This window comes from Phocoena phocoena, chromosome 16 (assembly GCF_963924675.1).
Source record: "Phocoena phocoena chromosome 16, mPhoPho1.1, whole genome shotgun sequence".
Classification (NCBI taxonomy): domain Eukaryota; kingdom Metazoa; phylum Chordata; class Mammalia; order Artiodactyla; family Phocoenidae; genus Phocoena; species Phocoena phocoena.
In genome coordinates this window covers 26078463-26090761 of record NC_089234.1, presented here as the reverse complement: position 1 = coordinate 26090761, position 12299 = coordinate 26078463, and the positions used below count along the sequence as shown (strand labels likewise).

Genomic DNA, 12299 nt, shown 5'->3' with positions numbered 1-12299 from the left:
ATAGTATCTGCTGCTCAGAGGTAAAGCTCAAAGCTGCCTGCCCCGCACTGTAGACTCCTGAGAATCCCAGCTCAGTGTGAGCGTGTACAGTCTCAACTGATAATGGCTTTTCTCTTCCTTTCTTTTTTTCCCTTCCTTTAAGATTGTGCAAAATTAATATAATATAGCTGGAAGTGTTTTAAAAATCTTAACTGTCAGAATATTACCATATAAACATACTGGAAAAGAATTTTACAAAGTTTTATTACCTCGAATAGTACTTGTGTAGTCACCAAACACCATTTCAAAACAGCTCATGAAGTATCAGTAATTGTGAATTGTTCAAAATAAAAACATAATCTTTGCAAATGTTTATTTTGTAATTGTTTACTGAATTCTGTTGTAATGGCTGTCACTCAAAGCATGGAAGCAGTCAGGAAGAATCTTGGGCCTGGTTTGAGGGATCCAAGGTCAGGAACTTGGGCAAAGCTGGAAGATCCAGGCAGCTCTTGAAGGATGGGGCTGATTAAGCTGCAGAGTCTAGAGGGTAGGGAAGCTAGAGGCATCTGCTGTTGTTCTCAGGGAGAGATGATGAGCAGGACTGCTTCTACTGAGCACTAAGCAAGGGAAGGATGAATACTGGCTTCTCTGTTTGGGTACTTGCTGGTGCTGGACCCTGTGCCATCCATTAAAAGCCTCCCAACTGCCCTATGAAGCAAATATTCTTCTCCCAGTTTAATAGGTGAGGAGACTCCAGGGCACATGGAAATTAACTTGCCCAAGGGTCAGCTAGCAAGTGGTGGAGCCGGGCTTTGTGTCAGCTCAGGTGACCTCCACTGCCCGTATGCTTGCCTGTATCACTGGACTCTTCTCTAGCATCTTATTAGGACCCTAGGGTAGTACAATTTTATGCAATTTCTTCCCTAAGTCCACCCTGGGACCTCCAGAGGGTTCAAAGAGCCCAAGAGCCCAAGACTAAGAATCTCTTGTGTCTCCCTTCCTCACTTCCCAGCTTCCCTGCACTGCTGGGCCGGCTCACCACTCTGCCTGAGCCCTTCAGCTCATAACCTTGCGCTGGCATTTGCCTCCTTATCCCTTGCCCAGTATTCTAAATCTTGTAAAACTTTGCCTCTTTTCTCAGATTTAGTCTAGTTAGTAGATATTTTAGTCTCACTCTGTTCCCTTGTTCAGCAAGCCTTCACTGAGCACTTCTTTGCGAGTCACTGGTGGTGCAAAAAGGGGCAAATCCAGTCCTAATGGGAGAGGTAGGAAGGCAGTTACAGTATAGCAAGGAGGGTCCTGTGATGGTGGTTTGCACAGGAGTAAGGAAGAGTGGTAGGTGCCCTATATTGGTCAGGAACTCAACAAGAAAGAGTTTGGTACCTTCAAAGTAGGATAACTGGGGGAGGGTTTGTTTATAAAGGAAGGGCACCATAGAGGATAGTGCACTAATGCAGGGCTAGTGGTTGGCTTGGCTGCTGCTCTCCTAGCGCTGAAGGGACCAGAGGACGGAGTGAGATTTGAGAACCTAGAAGGAAAGAGTTGTGTAGAGTGTCCCTCCTCAGAGTGACCTTTAGCACTAACCTTCAGTCGAGGAGCATGGCCAGCCTCAGGTAGTCTCAAAGGGAGGGAGCCCTGATCTCCCTCTCCTTCCTCCCTCTGATTTCCTTTAGGGCTTCCACTGGCTGAACCCAGGTGGAAGCCAGAAGGCTCAGAAGCCCCACAGAGGTCAGCCTTAAAGGGCAGAGAGCAAGGTGGGTGTGTTGGTTGTCTATTGCCGCAATACAAATTACCACAAATTTAGTAGCTCAAAACAGCACACATAATCTCACATCTCCTCTGGGTCAGGGGTCCAGGTGTAGCTGAGCTGAGTGTTCTGCTTAGGGTCTCACAAGGCTGCAATCAGTGTCAGCTGGCCTGCATTCTCATCTGAGGCTCCATTGGGGAAGTATCTAGTACTTCCAAACTCCCTCAAGTTATCGGCAGAATTTCTTTCCTTGCAAGAGTCCTGAAAAGTTCTTCAGAGCCAGCAATGGTGATAGCAACTGCTAGCAAGACATGGTCTTACATAATGTGACATAATCATGAGAGTGATATTCTGTCACCTAGCCAGGTTCTGTTGGTTAAAAGCAAGTCCCAGGTCCTACCCGCATTCAAGGAGGGGGGATTCCGGGGCTCCTCTGGTGGTCCAGCAGTTAAGACCCCGCACTCCCAATGCAGAGGGCCCGGGTTCGATCCCTGGCCAGGGAACTAGATCCCACATGCCGCAATTAAAGATCCTGCATGCTGCAACGAAGATCCCGCGTGCTGCGACTAAGACCAGTGCAGCGAAATAAATAAATAAATACTTGAAAAAAAAAATGGAGGGGGGATTCCACAAAGGCATGAACACAGGAGGCAGAGGTCGTGGGGGCCACCTCAGGATCTGTCTGCCATGGTGGGGATGGACCTAGAAGAGCAAACCGAAGATACTCAGCACAGGTACCCAGCTCAGAGAAGGTAACACCTGAGCCTTCCTGAAGATGAGCAGAGGGCAGAGAAAAAGGGAACAACCTGTGCAGAGTCTCAGAGGTGAGGAAGTCATTAGTGTGTCAGGGATCTGCCAGTCATTCATTCATTGTGAGGCCGAGGAGGTGAGGGGGACCCAGTTCCTGGTGGTCTTGTTGAGAAGTCTGCACTTTACCCTGAAGGTTTGGAGTGGGGGTGGGCGTTGGAGGATTTTTTAGCAGGGGAGAGGTACATCATATCCCATTTTGAGAACATCAGAGTGAAGAACTGAATAGGGCAGGAGGCAGGAGATCAGTGAGGAAGAGCAGTGTTGGCCATCCAAGTGTAGGATGAAGGGAGTATAACCAACATATTATAATAACTTTAGATGAAATATAACCTTTAGAAATTGTAAATCACTATGTTGTACACCTGAAACTTACATAATACTGTACATCGACTCTACCTTAGGGAAAAAAAAAGGACAACCCATGGTGTGGCAAGGACAACCCATGGTGTGGCAGTGAGGATGGAGAGAAGAGAACAGATTTGAGAGCTGCTGAGGAGGGAGGAGGAAGTGTCAACAGACCTCAGTGACTGCCAGCCTGGCTGCACAGGAGGACAGGGAGGGCTGGAGGATGACTCCTGGGATTCTGGCTTAGTGGCTGTACTAGTTTCCTATTGCTGCCATAACAAATTACCACATTGATTGTCTTACAGTTCTGGAGGTCAGATGTCTGACATGGGTCTCACTGGGCTAAAATCAAGGTGTCAGCTGGGCTATATTCCGTTTCCTTTACCAGCTTTTAGGGGCTACATGCCTTCCTTGGCTCATGCCCCGTCCTCCAGTTTCAAAACTGGCAATGCAGGCCAAGTCCTCATGTCACATCTCTTTGACCTACTCTTCTGCCTCTCCCTTCCACTTTTAAGGACTCGTATGGGTTACCTTGAGCTCACCCAGATATCATCTAGCATCTCAAGATCCTTAATCACATCTGCAAAGTCCCTTTTGCCATGAAAGGTAACATACACAGGTTCCACAGATTAGAATGTGTATATCTGGGGAGCCATTATACAGGCTACCATAGTAGTACTCGTCTTCAGTTAGAGAAAGATGGAGAAGGATCACGTTTGGGGAGATACTGAGTTCAGATTTGTATGTACTGAGTTTGCGGTGTCTGGGTTTGGTCCTTTGCTTGGGGATAGATTTGGGCATCCTCAACACAGACCTGGTGCTGGAAACCATTTTATGAGGTTACCTGGGGAAACTATGTGTGGTAAGGAGGTGGCAGAGCCCTGGAGAAAGCAGGGCTCTGGCTTTTGTCCCTCTTTCTTCACCTAGAAAGTCCCCTAGGGGACAGATAGAGGCCATGCATGGGGAAATGCTCACATTCTGTTTTCCCTAGTGAAGTGGTTTCCAGTGGTGCCCTCTGTTTGCCAGGCAGCTCTTTATTCTCTGCATGGGTGTAAGGGGCAGAGTAGTGGCCAATCCCAGGGCGTCATGGGGCTTGGGCCAGCACTGAGGGCCTTGGAGCAGACTGACCTTCTCAAGAAACTTGGTGCAAATAGTAAAGGCAGCTGGTGCTCCAAGCATGTGCTGGAGTTTGGATATATGGTCCTTGCACTTGCTTGGTGTTGCCCTGCAAGGCAGAGAGCTTGTGGAGAAGAGATAGGCAGCCTCCTGTGCCGAGCCCCAGAGCTACTGGAGGTCTTCGTTTCAGTTCTTTCTGTAATCGCTGGGTCCAGCTGGGGATGTGTGTGTGCACTCGGAGGGAGGACACCAAAGGAAAAGCTTTTCTGTCTGTTCCCCTGGGACGGGACCTAGAGGCTCCATTCTTCTGGGAGAGAATATCCAACTCAGTAAAGCAGGGAGCAAAGCCTGATCCCAAGGACGAGGGCTGGCTGGAAGGGAAGACCAGCCCCAGGATAAAGGCCTGTTTTTACCCAGTTCTCCAGCCAGCCTGGAACCAGTGGGTAGGGGAGGAAGGACAACAGGAGCTTTTTTTTTTTTTTTTTTTGCGGTACGCGGGCCTCTCACTGCTGTGGACTCTCCCGTTGCGGAGCACAGGCTCCGGACGTGCAGGCTCAGCGGCCATGGCTCACGGGCCCAGCCGCTCCGCGGTATGTGGGATCTTCCCGGACCAGGGCACAAACTTGTGTCCCCTACATCGGCAGGCAGACTCTCAACCACTGCGCCACCAGGGAAGCCCAACAGGAGCTTTTGTAGGGAATGAAGTGACATCAGTCTTGATTCTGGAATTGGACTGGGCTGTCCTCCTGTGCCATATGTCTCCAGAGGAAAATGGTCCTCTCTTCCTGTTCTTCTGACACCAGCACTGAGCTTGAGACTGAGCCACAGTCTGTAGACCTGACTTCAGAGGTACTACCTTCACAAGGTCAGTGGCATTCTTAGCTGGCCCAGCGTTTCTTGCTTCAGAAGTATCCAGGCCACCCTTAGAAAAAGTGGGCACTGACCACAGGACTCTTCTGTCATACCATGAGTGTCCAGTATGGACACTTAGCCAACAGGTTCTGTGAGAAGCCTGGCAGGCTAGATGGGCAGATACAGTAGTGAACAAGACAGTCCTGCCCTTGTGGGGTTTACAGTCTAGACTGGAGGGTATAAATGGTAGAAAACTTCGAAAGTACAAAGAAGTTTGAAAAAGAAAAATTGTATTGTGATAGCCACTATAATATTCAATAATTTTATTGCATTTTCTTCCTTTTTCTCATATATTTTTACATTGTGTGTGTCAAATATTTTGGATCACACATTATAGTAAGTTTTGTTTCATGCTTTTTAAAAACCATTTGTTTCTAGTAAAATATATATAACATGAAATTTATCATTTTAATCATTTTTGATGTATTTAGTGGAATTATTATTACCACCATCCATCTCCAGAACCTTTTCAACTTCTCAAACTGAAACTCTATACCCATTAAACAATAATATCCCATTCACCTCTTCCCATAGCCCCTGGCAACCACCATTCTATCTTCTGCCTCTCTGAATTTGACTACTCTAGGGACCTCATGTGAGTGGAATCATATAATGTTTGTTCTTTTGTGACTAGCTTACTTCACTTAGCATAATGTCTTCAAGGCTCATTCATGTTGTAGCATGTGTCAGAATTTCCTTCCTTTTTAAGACTAAATAATTTTCCATTGTGTGTATATAGCACATTTTAAAAAATCCATTCATTCGTTGATGGACATTTGGGTTATTTTCACCTTTGGGCTATTGAATAAAGCTGCCGTGAACATGAGTGTACAAAATCTGTCCAAGTACCTGCTTTCATTTCTTTCGGTTATACCCAGAAGTGGAATTGCTAAATCATCTGATAAATCTGTTTAATCTTTAATCTATGTTTATTTTATTTTTTTGAGAAACCGCTATACTGTTTTCCACAGTGGCCGCACCATTTTATATTCCCACAAGTAATGCACAAAGGTTCCAATTTCATGACCACTTAAAAAAGTTATTTATATTTTTATCTTATAGTTAGAAGTAGGTGAACAGCAAACAATAGAGGATATAGAGTGGGGTTCTGACTTATACTTCCTGTTCCTCCTCACCAGTTAGAGGCGGAAAACTCTTTGCCTCTCAAAACTCAGGGATTAGTCCTCCTGCTTTCAAGAAGTCTCATTTTGGGCTTCCCTGGTGGCGCAGTAGTTGAGAATCTGCCTGCCAACGCAGAGGACACGGGTTCGAGCCCTGGTCTGGGAAGATCCCACATGCCACGGAGCAGCTAGGCCCGTGAGCCACACTATTGAGCCTGCGCGTCTGGAGCTTGTGCTCCACAACAAGAGAGGCTGCGACAGTGAGAGGCCCGTGCACCACGATGAAGAGTGGCCCCTGCTCGCCGCAACTAGAGAAAGCCCTTGCACAGAAACGAAGACCCAACACAGCCAAAAATAAATAAATAAAATATTAAAAAAAAAGAAAAAGAAAATAAACTTGTTAAAAAAAAAGTCTCATTTTTAATGACCATGTAATGTCCCACCACACAATGCACCAGAACTGATAATACCCCTACTTTGTAGAGTATTTAGATTGTTTCTGAATGTTTTATAAATACCACAGAATATATTTATAGAAAAAGCTCTTTCCAAACACAAGAGGGAAAAGCTGCTACCCCTCATATATACATAAAATAAGGAATTGGCTCATGTAATTATGGAGGCTGGTAAGTCCAAAATCTATAGAGCCAATGTTACTAGGTCCATTACAATCAGTATGGAGTCATGGATTTTTACTTTAATAGGTTATAATTTGTTAATACCATTTGTTTCGATGCTTAAATTGTCCTAGATTTGGCCAGTGGGAGCCCTTCAGTTTGGCTTCTCTCTACTTTTGACATGTTCCCATCATTCTTCAAGTACTTACTTACCTTCTGGCACAACGAAAAGTTCCAGGCTCATTTCGTGCTTTCCCAACCCTAGATTCAGCCATTTCTCCAGTGAGCTCTTTTCTTTTAATGGCAGATGGTATTTAGGCACCAAAATCTGAGTGCTAGGAGTTATCATTGCTTTTGGGGTGTCACTTAGTGGAGAGAGCTAGGAAATACACACACATATATCACACCCACACCCACATCTTTATCTATTTCTATATCTATTCCTCTCTTAAATACCATATTGATACCTTTAATTCCAAAATTATACCTATGAGCCTCATTCTGTCCATCCTTTTTTATGTATTTCTAACCTTGAAATGTTTACCAGTTTTTAACATTTCTGACAATGAGAGAAACCTGGCTCTCATTATCCATAGTACATTTACACAGAAGGTAGTTTCAGAATTACCAACTCATAACACTGCAAAAAGTAAACCTACTAATCAGGGTTCAGTATTTTACTGTACTTTTTGGCTTTAGCCTGATGACATGTGGTCAACATACTGTGTACGTAAGGTACTTGGGTGGCTTCTTTTTTTCCCCTCTTCAGTGTGGTTATATTGTTCATTGAAGTACAGTTAAGTTCACTAATTTATGTTTGTATTACATTTAGCATTTTCCTCCATCCTTGTTTATTTTGAGTATGTGAAAGCATTATCGTTGATCCAAAAAAATGTATATTCAGAGAAATGTCATACACTCATACATCCCACACCACACAGTACTTTCCACCTGATTCCCTCCTATTGCTATTGCCTGTAGATAACCAATCTTACTTCTGATTTATCCTTCCTGTGTTGCTTTTTGCAGAAATGAGCAGATACATGTACATTTTCCTGTCTTCCCTTTTCTGTTCCTCAAAAGGTGGCATGCTATAGTACTCGTTTGTTGTTTTTACTTAACAGTTTCCATATCAGTTTGTAGAGCTCTTCCTCATTCTTTCTTACATCTGCATAGTACTCTTCGGACCACTCTCCTATGAATGGGCATTTAGTTGCTTCCAATATTTGGGGATCACAAATTCTTAGAGTGGGATCGCTGGGTCAGAAGGTAGACAGTGTGATGGGAGTTCCCTGGTGGTCTAGTGGTTAGGATTCTGGGCTTTCACTGCCGTGGCCCAGGTTCAATCCCTGGTCAGGGAACTGAGATCCTGCAAGCTGTGCAGCATGTCCAAAAAAAAAAAAAAAAGGTAAACAATATGTAATTTTGTTAGGTTTTGCTAACTTCCCCTCCAAAGAGGTTGTACTAATTTGTATCCCCACCAGCAACATATGAAAATACCTTTTTCATAGCCTCATCAATAGAATGTAATGTCATACTTTAAAATTTTTGCCAATCTGATAAGTGATAATGGTATCATTGTTTTTTTAATTTGCTTTTGAGTTGCAAATGAGTGAGATTGACCATCTTGTTGTATGCGTAGGAGAATATATCTATAGCTATAGTTTGTGAATTTTTTTTACTATTAGTTCTTTGGATTTTTTTCCCTTCAGGTTTTAAAAACAGCTTTATTGAGATAAAATTCACATACCATACAGTGTGTGGTTAGTGGTTTTTCGTATACGGTTTAGTGGTTTTTAGTATATTCAAGAGTTATATAACCATCATAACTTAAAGTGTACGGTTTAGTGGGTTTTAGTATATTCAAGAGTTGTGTAACCATCACCATAAACTAATTTTAGAACTTTTTTTATCACCCTCAAAAGAAACCCCATACCCATTAGTGGTGACTTTGCATCTGTCATTAGTCCTCAGCCTGAGGCAGTCACTGATCTACTTTCTGTTCCTATAGATTTGCCTATGCTTGACATTTTATGTAATATAAATATATAATATATTACAAATTCTATTATTTATCATATCACATACATGGATTCATACAACATATGGTCTTTTGTAACTGCCTTCTTTCACTTAGTGTGATATAATGCTTATAGTGTTCCAGGTGGTTTCTAAATATTTAATCCTCACAACAACTCTGAAATAGTTACTGTTATTATCCCCATTTTGTAGATGAGAAAACTGAGGCATGGAGAGGTTAAATATTTTGCCTGAGGTCACACAGCAATAAGAAGATGGGCTTTGGAGTCAGACCTCAAGTCTGAAGTCCACCACTTGCTTACTGGATGACTTATAGAACATTACTTAAACTCTCTCAAGTGTCTTTTTCTCATATGTTAGTTAAATGAGGATAACAATGGCTGAGTCACAGGGTTGTTGGAGAATTAAATAATATGGCATCAGAAAAGTGCTTAGTACAAGGCCTCAAACTTAGTAGGTATTCAGTTAATTGTAGTGGTTATTAGTAGATAGAGCTAGGTAAAGGCCTGACATGGTTGGCCCTGCTTCCCCTAGCATTTAGGTGTATCTGAGATGCCAACTTTTTTTTTTTTTTTTGATATAATTCACACACCATGAGATTCACCCTTTTAAAGTGTACAATTCGGTGCTTTTTAGTATATTCACAAGGTTGTGCAATCATCCCAATTATTTAATTCCAGAACATTTCCATCACTCCAAAAAGAATCTCTATACCCATTAGCAGACATTCCCCATTCTCTCCTTCTCCAACCCCTGGCAACCACTAGTCTTTCTGTCTCTGTGGGGTTGTCTGTTCTGGACATTTCATATAAATGGAATCATGCAATATGTGGTCTTTTGTATCTGGCTTAATTCACTTAGCATAATGTTTCCAGGGGTCACCCATGTTATAGCAAATAATCAGTACAGCATTCCTTTTTATTGCCAAATAATGTTCCATTGTATGGATATACTATGTTTTGGTTATCCGTTTATATGTTGATGACATTTTGGTTGCTTCCACTTTTTGGTTATTATGAATAATGCTACTGTGAACATAAGTGTACAAGTTTTTGTGTGAAAAATGTTTTTGGTTCTCTTGGGTATATACCTAGGAGAGGAACAGCTGTGTCATACGGTGTATTTAACTTTCTGAAGAACTGCCAAACTGTTTTCCAAAGCAGCTCTGCCATTTTACTTCCCACCAGCAAAGTGTGAGTGTTCCAGTTTCTCTACATCCTCGTCAACACTTGTTACTGTCTGTCTTTTATTTTGGCCATCCTAGAGGGTATGAAGTGGCACCTCATTGTAGTTTTGATTTGAATTTTCCTAATAATTAATGGTGTTGAGCATGAGATGCCAACTTTTAGGTCAGCTTTTTCTGCTTACCCACACTCTAGAAAGTCTCTCCCAGGTTCCTGTTTGTCTGATTGGTACCTTCTTAATCAGGTGCTTTGGGGGAGACCTTTGGGCAGGTTCCAGTGGTTGCACAACTATGTCAGGATTCAAGGCACATGTTTTTCCTGTTGGCAGGTTTAATGTTACTCTTGAGGCTGGCACAGCCATTGCCTAGACTCACTAAACTGCTGGGACAAAGCCAGCTTCTCCCTTGAGCACCTCAGTGAGCAGGATCAGAAGTTCTTGAGCTGGAAACAATCTTGAGAGGCCGTCTCATCCATCCTTCTGCAACAAGACAGTTAGAACCCCTCCCTGCCAGATTGGGGGGGATCTGTAGTATATTCCTTTAAGAATCTCTGTAGGAAGAAATTCCACTGGGCCCCTTTCCCACCAGCCAGTATTTTAGCAGCCTTCGGTGTTAGATTCTTTGCTCTGACCCTGATCCCACCTTCTGCAGCACGTGCCGATTTCCTCTCATGCTTTCCTTTCTTGGAGGATGCGCGAGACAGCTGCTCTCCAGGAGGGGCTTCGTCGTCTGGTCAGATAAATCTGCTTTGGCTGGAGAAGCCCTCACTTGAGGGAATGCAGACCAGGCCAGGCCTCTCCGGGGGACCTTAAAGACTGAATGACCTTGTCACTGGGCTATTGCCTGAGCAATCTGCTTTGAAGAAGAGGCCTTCTGACAGGCTCCAGGTTGTGTGTTTATCCTGAGGCTGGGCCATTCTAAACTCATGTTTCAGAGTTTAGAGGTTGCATCCAGCCAGCCTGGTGGGTGGTAATCAAACGCAGGTGGAGACCATCTGGCCAGACCTGTCTGTCTCAGCCAGCCGAGTGAGGGCCGGCCTGCCCACCGCAGAGCTGGCCCAGAAAGCACCCCGTGTGGAGGCAGATGGCGTAGAAATGCGTGTGCGTGCATGCACACCCATGCACGCATGTACATGTGTGCACAACCCTCGCTGCTTGGATGCATGTGGCTACTCTCTCTGCATCTGAGGGTTCACCCCATCGCACAGTCTGAGGAGCATGTTTCTTTTAGTCTGTTTCTCAAGTTTTTGCGGTTAGAAATCATGTAGTTTTCTTGGTCTGAGATGAAAGCCCCGGGAGTAATGGTCTAATACGTTTTACAAAGCTGCCTCTAATTGGCGGCTGCTTGAAATCTTCCCTTTGCCCTAGTGACCCATCTCCCTTTGTAGGGTTTTAACTCCAAGTCAGTCTTGCATTACCCCAGGTTTTCATACCCCTCGCGAGCCTATAGCCCCTTGGGAGGCAGCTCTTACAGCCTCAGCTTGCTTAGCTATTCCCTCAGCCTTTCTGCATAGAATTGCCCCCAAACAGGGCGATTCAGCAAGGAAGGAAAATACCTTACACTGCATCCTGCCAAGCATCTCTAGCCCGGTCTCCAAAATTCTAGGAGTGTACCCCAAAATGGAGTGTGCCTCCCACAATTATAGATACTCAGAGAAAATAGTGATTCTAAGGCTTCCTTTTCAGTCCTTTAGAGAACTTAGCTTACCAGAGGTGAGCTCCTCACTGCAGCAAGTGCAGGAGTGCTGGACCAACTCGGGTACACAAGCAGGGCTAGCCCTGGTGTCAGAGCTTCTGAGACGTTAGCACCTCTTTCTGCCCAGTCTCCCGGCCCGGCCCCTTGGGGACGATGATGGTGATGATGGGGGAAAGATGCCACGTGGGATCCCAGCGTTGGGCACTGACTGCATCACTGCCCCTTCAGCATTCTCCCCTCTGACCGCCTGTTCCGGTAGCTTGGCGCGCAAGGAGGTGTTGGCTGTCATCTTATGGCTTGTATTTGTATGCTGAGGAGTTTAAATGTGTATAATCATTGTGGCTCATGTTTGTACAAGATATTATTACTGAAAATTATATCATGAACATAGTTTAACTTTTAGCCCTTCCCATGCTGGCAAGCCTCCTGTAACTCTCAGGAGCCCTTCCCTGAATGCTTCCCTCACCCCAGGAGGTGCCACCACCAACCAGCCTTGCTCTCTAATCCACATCATTTCCCTCTCTGGCAGAAGTCCATTTCAGGGACTCCTGTGGAGACTCAGCCTCCTGGGGGTTTCCTAGCAGACAGGGAGGCAGGCACTGCTCCCCCTGCCTCATCTCCCTATGATGTTTGTGGCCATCATCACTCTGGGCCACTTGGGGATGGGAAGGGAGGGCAAACTCTGCTTCCTCAAGGTTCCAGTGATTGAAGGGTACACACAGGGTGCCAGGTTT

General features: G+C 44.6%; 1 protein-coding gene across 2 annotated transcripts in view; it reads left to right on the top strand.

Annotated features, from left to right (window-relative positions):
- Window positions 1–12299, top strand: part of SUFU (SUFU negative regulator of hedgehog signaling) — a 109098-nt gene that overhangs the window by 20778 nt on the left and 76021 nt on the right. The window lies entirely within an intron of this gene.